The 9,432-nt window shown below is 47.9% G+C and overlaps 1 long non-coding RNA gene across 1 annotated transcript; it reads left to right on the forward strand.

Annotated features, from left to right (window-relative positions):
- Nucleotides 1-2,979: 2,979 nt before the first annotated feature.
- Nucleotides 2,980-8,778, forward strand: LOC120381028. Its single transcript, XR_005587913.1, has 3 exons — nt 2,980-3,778; nt 6,790-6,844; nt 8,464-8,778. It is a non-coding gene; the product is annotated as an uncharacterized LOC120381028 (long non-coding RNA).
- Nucleotides 8,779-9,432: the final 654 nt, after the last annotated feature.

Consider the following 9,432-nt stretch of genomic DNA (forward strand, 5'->3'; position numbering starts at 1 on the left):
GTTAAATCTATCTTTACATATGGCTCTCACCACAGTTGTATTTAAGCACCTTACAGTCATTTGTGGATTTATCCTCCCAACAATGAAGGAGTTATTATGATCCCTGTTTTATAAATGGGAAACTGAGGCACAAGGAAGATTAAACGAGTTGCCCAAAGTCACACAAAGATGTGACTGAACCAGGAATTGAACCTTGCATCCCAATGCAGGGCCTTAGCCACTAGATTACTCTTCCAAGCCTAGTACTCTTGGCTCCAATCTCAAACCTCCATCCCAGGTTACATAAACATTTCACCTGAACCCCAGGTACTGCTCACCAGGAGCAATGGCTGTCTTACAGATAAGGGTTAATTTTCTGTATTGCACATGAGTGTGTTTAGCTCCCTCTGGTTCCTCCTTTTGCCTGCTGTTAGCAATCAAATTCAATGGACTTAATACAGCGATTTTCTTGACTTTTCCTATTATCTCACCATTTTTAAGCACAATACGAGCTGCCATTAAGTCAGTGAGAAAATAACCCAGTTTAGCTTCGTGGCATGTAATTAGTGGGTGTCACATTCTGAACCCAGCAGATCAGTGAGGAGAGAAAGATCAGCTCCTGTTAATCAGATTTAGGAAGCTGATGACACAGCAACTCACAATGGAGAGGGGAGTAGGGGCAGGGCTGGGTGGAGGGTTCAGGATCCATAAAGAGATTGTTGATTCCATTTGGAACATGCCAACTGCACTATAGACCAAACCCTGAGCTCCTTCATTTTTATATTCTCCTTACTCAACCCAAACTTTCATTGACTTCAGAAGGAGTTTGCTGGGAGAAGGGGAAAACTATGTAACTATTATTTTTATTATACAGGCATCTGGTGGCCCCATCCGTGATTGTGCTAGGCACTGTACATAGACATAACAAGAGACAGACCCTGCCCCGAAGCGGTAGCGGTGGAAATTCTCTAAAAGTGGGGGGGCCACCAGCGCTTGATACTGCAGAGGAAGGTGGGAAAAAACCTGGTTGTTTTTGTTCTGTGTTTGTACAGTGCCTAGCGTAATGGGGTGCACGGCCATGACAGGGGGCACCTCGGTGCTACAGTAATACAAATAATAATCGTGCACTTTCAGGCAGGGTTGGTCGGATTTTTCCCATTGCAGGACATTTTAAGCCCTCCATGCTTTAATGTGCAGAGAGTCTCCTTAGGGATGAGAACACTAGACTGTTGGTTACACCAGGGTTACTGTAACTAACATCCACTTCAGAACTTAAGTAAAACCTCTCACCTCACTGTAACTCATTCTGAAAGAAACCAGTTGTGGATGCCTGGAAATCTATAGCCCGTAACAGGGCCTGGGCAGACCAGATGGGGTGGTGACAAATGGCCCCTGTCAAATGACAGTTTGCTCTCACCAAGCCATTATTATTAATTGCCTCAGAGGCGTGTAGCTACATGATCTGTCCTATTGATCCCCAAAGCCGAGAGGAAAAACAAGACATTAGTTATCCAGCCAAGGAAACACCACTGCTCCTTCAGCAAGGCGGACAAATAACAGAGTGACAAGCAGGGCATCCTTAAGCATTTAAGGGATTGCTTAGGTTCTTAGGAGGCGCGCACAGACATAGTTAATCCCCACTGTCTGATCTCCCTGTCTGGCAGCTTTGGGGTCCTGCTAATCCTAGCCGGCCCTCCACAGAGCACTGGGGGAGGCACTCATGTCATTCTTCTCCAGAACCCTTATGTACACACGTCCTGGATGCCTGAACGACAGTTGAGGGCCAGGGCCAGGGATAACCAATGACAAAAGGAGGCTTGACTTCAGTGTACAGGTTGGTGAGCTGTGAAATCAGTTTGCATTGTCACCCAAGGAAGCCTGCAAACCCAGGCCCCCAGCACCCTATGTTCTTAAGGGTGATCCTCATGACGTCTGTTTGCAAACCTCTCACACTGGCTTTTGGGGTTTGCATCACAGTTCAAACCCACAAACCACGGCTTCCTGTCATTTAGACCCACATTTCCTTTTCTTTTAGGGTGATGATACCTTTTTTCTTTGTTAAAGGCTGTGCTATGTAGTAGGGTGAGAAGAACTCACTCATCCCATGCACAGCTAAGCTGGGGCAAGCCACTGGCTTATAGATTTCAAAAATATCATTCTATAAAATTGTCTTTCCCCTTCTCCACTCCTTTCTTTCCAGTCTCTCTGGATTTGCTTTTCTCGGTCTGCTTTCGTTCACGTGCTATTTTTAAATAATATTTTCCTCTCTCCCTCTTCATTGCTTTCTTTCCAGCCTCCCCTATGCCAGGAGCAAACCCAATAACAGTCAGGCAGAAGCGCAAATTTCCCAACCCACAGCCTTTAAACCTGTTTATAACTAGGCCAGACAAGTTAGCTCTTCCCCATCACAGAGGGATAGATGCCATTTATTATCCAGCTAGACAATCCTGATCATTTCTCCACCAGGTAAGTTAATAACCGTGTGTGTGTGTGTGTGTGTGTGTGTGTGTGTGTGTGTGAGAGAGAGAGAGAGAGAGAGAGAGACACCCCCATTAGTGATTTCAAAAGTCTCAGTGAAACAAGAGGCATGCATTTCCAAATCCGCAGCCAATAAACTAATGTATCCCCATCAGAATTCCCTGCTGCTGCTCAGGCAAGGGGGGAGGAAACATAATTATTTCTAATCACTTGGCTCCTTGACCTATGGCTGTAAAACTGACCCCTTGGTTTCTTACTCACAGCTGATGCTAAGTAGTTACGTTGTATGAGACATTACCTGCTAAATGCTGCCAACACTAGGATTACAAGAGTTAGAATTAGAAAGCAGGCTCAGCGGCTGCCCACTTTCTTCCCTCTTCTGCTTCTCTGACTGTTTTCTGTTTCATAGGAACATAGGAATTGCCACATGGGAATCCGATATCCCATCGGTAATGCTGGCCAGTGCCTGATGCCTCAGAGGAAGATGAAAGGACCCTACAGTAGCAGACAGGTCTCATCCTAATCCCTAATTGTAACAAGGTTCACTCACCACTCTGGTGCCTCCTGCTGGTTGTCTTGGGAATTAGCTTTTCATGGTAGTGCGCCCTCTTTGGGTGGTGCCTCGCCGCCATCACTCCTGCTCTAGGACCCACGTCTCTCCAAGGACCATGGCATCCTTTTCAGTGACACAGCCCTCCAGCCGTGCCACACACAGTGCTCCCCACCTCTGGGAGACCTGCAATCTGCTGGTCAGCCACTTCCCTTAGTGGCTATGGCAGTGTATTGTCTGGCCACTTCCCTGTGGCCCCAGCATCCTCCTTGCCCTTGCCTCAACCCGCAAACCCCAGCAGCCAGCCAGCCAGGAGCTGCCTCTCACTCCCCTGGTCCCTGCTAGGAGCACCGCTCTATCTAGGGTGCTAGCAGTTCTCTCAGCCCTCCAGAGACACAGCCCTTCCTCCCTGGGCTCCCAGCAGTGAACTGCCTTCCTCTGCCCTGCAGGTCTCCTTTTATATGGGCCTACTTGGCCTTGATTGGCTGCTCCCATCAGCCTTTTTCTGATTGGCTGCCTCCTGAGCAGCCTGCCTAGGGCTCTATTAACCCCTTAGAGCCCAGTGTGGAGCAGGTGCCCCGTTACACTAATACTTAGGCCTGGTCTACAACTCACTGTTACAAATGTGCACCTTAGCTACTGGAACAACTTACCCAGGGACATGGTGGATTCTCCATCACATGAAGTCTTTAAATCAAGATTGGATGTTTTTTTCTGGAAGATCTGCTATAGCTCAGACAGAAGTTCTGTGCCTGATGCAGGAATTACTGGGTAAGGTCCTCTGGCCTGTGCTATACAGGAGGTCAAACTAGGTTGGAGTGGGCAAACTTTTTGGTCCAAGGGCCACATCTGGGTGGGGAAATTGCATGTAGGGCCATGAATGTAGGGCCGGGGCAGCAGGGGGTTGGGGTGCAGGAGGGAATGTGAGGTGTGGGAGCGGGTGCAGTGTGCAGGAAGGGGCTCAGGGCAAGGGGTTGGGGCAGAGGGGGTGCAAGCTGTATGAGGGGGCTCAAGGAAGGGGGTTGGGCTGCAGGAGGGGGTGCAAGCAGGGTGCGGCAGGGGGTTCAGGGGAGGGGTGCAGGGAGGGCTCAGGGAAGGGGGTTGGGTGCAGGAGGAGTGCAGGGTGAAGCACGGGGTTGGGGTGCAGGCAGGGTGTGGCAGGAGGCTCAGGGCAGGGGGTTGGGGTGTGGGGTGCAGGAGGGGCTCAGGGTTCGGGGTGCGGGCTTCGGCCCGGCGCCACTTACCTGGAGTGGCTCTGGGTGGCAGCAGTGTGCACCGGGGCCAGGGCAGGCTCCCTGCCTACCCTGGCCCCGTGCCACTCCCGGAAGTGGCCTGCACCACGTCCCTGCGGGGGTGGGGGCAGAGGACTCTGTGCGCTGCCCTTGCCTGTGGATACCTCCCCTGAAGCTCCCATTGGCCACGGCCCGCAGGCCATAGTTTGCCCACCCATGAACTAGATGATCACAAGGGCTCCATTCTGGCCTTAAAATCTATTAAAACAATCTAACCCTGTGCCAGGGTTCCCTCCCCACTCTAAACTCTAGGGTACAGATGTGGGGACCCACATGAAAGACCCCCTATGCTTATTTTTATGAGCTTAGGTTAAAAACTTCCCCAAGGCACAAATTCCTTCCTTGCCCTTCGTATCATTGCCACCACCAAGTGATTTAAACAAACATTCAGGGAGGGCCACTTGGAGCCCTACCTCCCCCAAAATTTCCCCCCAAACTCCTTCACCCCCTTTTCTAGGGAGGCTTGAGAATAATATCCTAACCAATTGGTTACAAAGTAAGCACAGATCAAACCCTCTACGTCTTTAGGACACTGAAAAACAATTAGGTTTTTAAAAGAAGTTTATTTAAAAAAAGATAAAAGAATCACCTCTGTAAAATCAGGATGAAAGATAACTTTACAGGGTAACAAAAAGATTCCAAATACAGAGGATTTCCCTTCTAGGTAAAACTTTAAAGTTACAAAAACAGAGATAAACCTTCCTCTTAGCATAGGGAAAATTCACAAGCTAAAACAAAAGATAATCTAATGTATTTCCTTGCTATTACTTACTATTTCTGTAATATTAGATGCTTAGTTCAGATATGGCTTAGGGAGATGTATTTTCCCTGCCCTGGCTCCTTGCTGACTCGGAGAGAACAAAGGAACAGGAAAACAAAAACCTTCCCCCACAGATTTAAAAGTATCTTTTCCCCTTATTGGTCCTTTTGGTCAGGTGCCAGCCAGGTTATCTGAGCTTCTTAACCCTTTACAGGTAAGGAGGAATTTTGTGCTACCCTTAGCCGTATGTTTATAACACCTGGTTTTACATCATTTTAACTTAAGTCAGCTAGCAATGGAGTTAAACTAAATCAATATAAATCAGTTTAACCATCAAATTAAGAGTATCCACACAGATATTTGCTAAAAAAAAAAATCAATTTAAAGCACACCTTTAATCAAACTAGTGCAACTTTGTGTGTAGACTCATACACTAGCTAGTGGTTGCTTAGTACTGACCTTTACTATACTCATCTCAGAAGAGCAGAGCCCAGGGGCTGAAGCACAACGTTTCACCAGTGTTGCTGGGTATTTTATTTACTGGCAGTTGGAAAACTTAGCAGGTGGCATCAAATCTTCTGAATCGTGGAAGAAATGAAATGTGGGACTTAGCTTCTTGCAATGCAAAAAATCACCCGGAGTGAAAATCATTAAATAAGCATCAACCCAGAAGCCTATAACGAGGAGATGCAAATGTTTTCACTGTCAGAACACCAGCTCCTATACTTAAAACCACTAGTGGCTACACCCAGACATGCGGTAGGAAATTCAATAATTCATTGGCTTCTCACTTCCCAGAGGGGTAGATTAAAGGGATGTTTGCAGCATCCCAAGCATTCCCATTTCACCACCTCCTTTGATTCTGCACCTTTCAGATCCAGGGCAGAGTTAAAAATTCAGAACCTGACTGTTCTGTTATTCGTAGACCTGGAATGCTGGACAGCGCTCTCCTCAGCATCAGAGTGAGGGGACAGGGGATCTAGCTATGAATTACAGTAACTCCTCACTCGTAGTCATCCCGCTTAACATTGTTTCGTTGTTACGTTGCTGATCAATTAGGGAACATACTCATTCAAAGTTGTGCAATGCTCCACTCTTATGTTGTTTGGCTGCCTGCTTTTTCCACAGCTGGTAGCCTCCCTACGCCCTCACCCCAGCACCTCCCGCCCTGCGGCAGACCTCGTGGATCAGCGCCTTCCCCGCCTCCTGCCCGCAGCAATCAGCTGACTTGAGGTGTTTTGGAGGCAGGAGGGAGCGGGGAGGAGCGAGGACTCGGAGCGCAGGCTCCCCCTCCCTCCCCTGCTTCCCGGAGGCTGCAAGCCAGCTGATTGCCCTGGGCAGGAGGGAGGAGCGAGGACTCGGCGTGCCTCCCCGCTCCCTCCCCTGCCTCCTGAATGCAGCAATCAGCTGGCTTGCAGTGTTTAGAAGGGAGGGGAGGGAGGTGGGAGGAGCCAGGATGCAGCGTGCAAAGTAAAGGGGGAGGAAGGGGGGAGAAGAGGTGGGTCAAGGATGGGAGCTTGGGGGAAGGGGTAGAGTGGGTGGGTTGATGGTTGAGCCCCCTGCCCCTGGTGTTTGCAGAGTAGGGGAAGCTGCCCTGGAACCTAACCCCCACATTTACATTAATTCTTATGGGGAAATTGGATTCACTTAACATTGTTTCGCTTAAAGTCGCATTTTTCAGGAACATAACGACAATGTTAACTGAGGATTTACTGTATATCCTCAAATAGGGGGAAAGGGACACTCAGGAGAGAAATCGGACCTGCAGCACCACCGCAGTGCCAGGTATTCTCTTTTACTCTCTCTTTTGTCTATTTTCACTCACTCTCTCTCATTCCCAGAAAAAGCGATTCACAGATACATGTTCCCTCTCTCAGGTCCACGAGTTGGTGTTTGGAATGAAACGTTTGTCATGGAAACACCTTGGGTCCCACGGGTGCCTACCTCAAACCTATGTCCCAAATGTGCAAGTCATCAAGCGGGTTTGATGACAGAGACCAATCCCAGGTTACTTCCCCCTGTGGAGCAAGAGCAGAACCAGGAAAGGGACCATGCCTGAAAATCACAGTCCTCCCTCTTGTGGCCAGTGCAATCGTCTAGTCAGATCTCCTGCGTAACACCGACCATAAAACTTGTTATGCAGCACAGCCACAAACCACACGGGGCAGTTTGCAACGTTACAGCCTATATCTGCAGGGTTAAATTATCACCAAGTTCTTCGTTTCCCTGTATGTTTTCAGCATTTCCAGTCATCTTTCCCAATTAAAACCATCGGGGAGCCGTTACGCAGTTTTCACTGCTCGGCAACACTAGTACTGTGACTGCAAAGGAGTTCTCGATTTACAGGAATGACAAGAAATTAGACTAATATATTCTCTACAGTATTAAGCCCATGAGCTGATAGCCCCAAAGCAGTGAAGAGAGATGCCTTTGCCATCACGCGTACCAAGGCAGTCGCTTGCTCCAAAAGACTTAATTCACCACAACCAGCTCAATCATATTTACTGCGACAGTTAAATGGGTTAAGAAGGATGGTGTGAAAATACAGGTTCTGCTTAAGTTCTTTTCTGTCTCCCCTTTAACTGGATTTTACCATTCACTGCCAAGTGAAGCTGTTATTTGTATTATGGTACCACATAAAGACGTGTGACAAGATCAGGGCCCCATAGTGGCAGTGCTGTAGGGACACGTCGTGAGAGCTTCCAGGCTAAACAGACAGGACAGACGCAAGATGGGGAAAACAAAGTATCATCCTCCTCCTCATTCCACAGATAGGAAACTGAGGCACAGAAAGACTAAGTGAGTGGCCCAGATTCCTACCGGAAATCTGACCCCAGATTTCCTGAGTCCAAGCCCGGTACCTCAACTGGAAGCCCAAGCTGCAGTTCTATAGAACTGTAAGAAAAATAGATTGATTGAAAAATACTAATTAGTGCTCATTAGATCCAGAAATCTTTGCTGATGGCCATTCCCTTCTAGATCATGAGGGTCTGGTAATTAGACAAGTGTAAGCTTTTCCCCACAAAATGCTGTGCCTTAAGTAGACACTCAGGGCTTGTCTACAGAGGGACACTGACTGGAATAGCTGTTGTGAGATAGGTGATTCCACGGTAGCTTTTCCAGAATAAAAATCACTTTACTCTAGAATAATTTGTGCTTCCCAAAGCAGAGATCCCCCTCGCTATGGCTAGAGAGCGATAGAGCAGTAGCAGGTTACTTGACCTTGGAAGCAAGAATAGAACTAGAGAAGGGACCATGACTCTGAAATTCACGAACCTTCCCAGTTATGCTCCTGGGCAGTAGAGCAATGAGCTCCCCCTTACTCGGGGCAGGTTGTGAAGTCCCAGCCTCTCTGTGTGGTTAAATTATCACCAAATCTTAAATTTCCTCTGTGTTTTCTGCAGGGCTTATTCCACCAGAGCTGCTCATGTACACGAGCCCTTAGACGTGCTCTGCCGGTGTGGAAAATCCAGAAGAGTGACTGGGAATCTGTAAGCGAGTGGCAAAGTCCCCTGTCATAGGAGCCTCCTGACAACCAGCTTCCACGGGCCTCCCTGCTGAGAACAGACCCCATAGGTCCCAGAACCAATGGGATTATGGTTAGTCGGCGGAATAATGTTTGTTTGGTGAATTAGTGATTCAAGATACTGCCACCAACTGCTTCTCCCTCCCTCCCTTCCTTCTCTGGATGTTAACATCTTATTAGCACAATAAAGTGAAAACCCATGTTCCCCTTCTTCCAGATCATTGATTAAAATGTTAAATAGTGTAGAGCCAAGAGCCAGTCCCAACCGGACCCCACTGGTAACACACCTGCTGCCAGATAATAATGTTTTAAAAATGCTTGGAAGTTCATGGATGCAGGGCTTTATAGCATTGCAAAGTATTATGAATAGCAGAAACTGTTTGCTCATTGTGAAATGGCAGCAAGGGGGCAGCACTGATTCATAACGATTATTATTTTTATTAGCAGCTCTGTGGTGGGGGAGGGGGGTTGGTTGGTTTGTTTTTGGATCCATCTGTTTAATAGTGATAATCACGTCTTGTGTGAAAAGGAAATGCTTTTGAGGGTGACAGGACTGTGACTCATCAAAGGAGTTTTATACAGCCCTGTTTGCCGCAGTTCAGAGTCAGGGAGTTGTTAGCAGCAGTTCAGATTCTCTACCCAACAGCCCCTTCTATAAAAGTGACGCGATGATCTTGTTTGTCTTGTGTATGTTTCTGCACAAAACAATCCAGAACGTGCCTTACCCAAGCCTTTGATCTGCATGCACGTCAGAGGGAGGGGAAAATTCACTGACCATGCTGGGTTTTCAGGCCATCCTAGCCAGGACTGGGGAGATTTTTCACCTCCTTTCTATGGTTAATCCAGC

This window comes from Mauremys reevesii, linkage group 13 (assembly GCF_016161935.1).
Source record: "Mauremys reevesii isolate NIE-2019 linkage group 13, ASM1616193v1, whole genome shotgun sequence".
Taxonomy (NCBI): domain Eukaryota; kingdom Metazoa; phylum Chordata; order Testudines; family Geoemydidae; genus Mauremys; species Mauremys reevesii.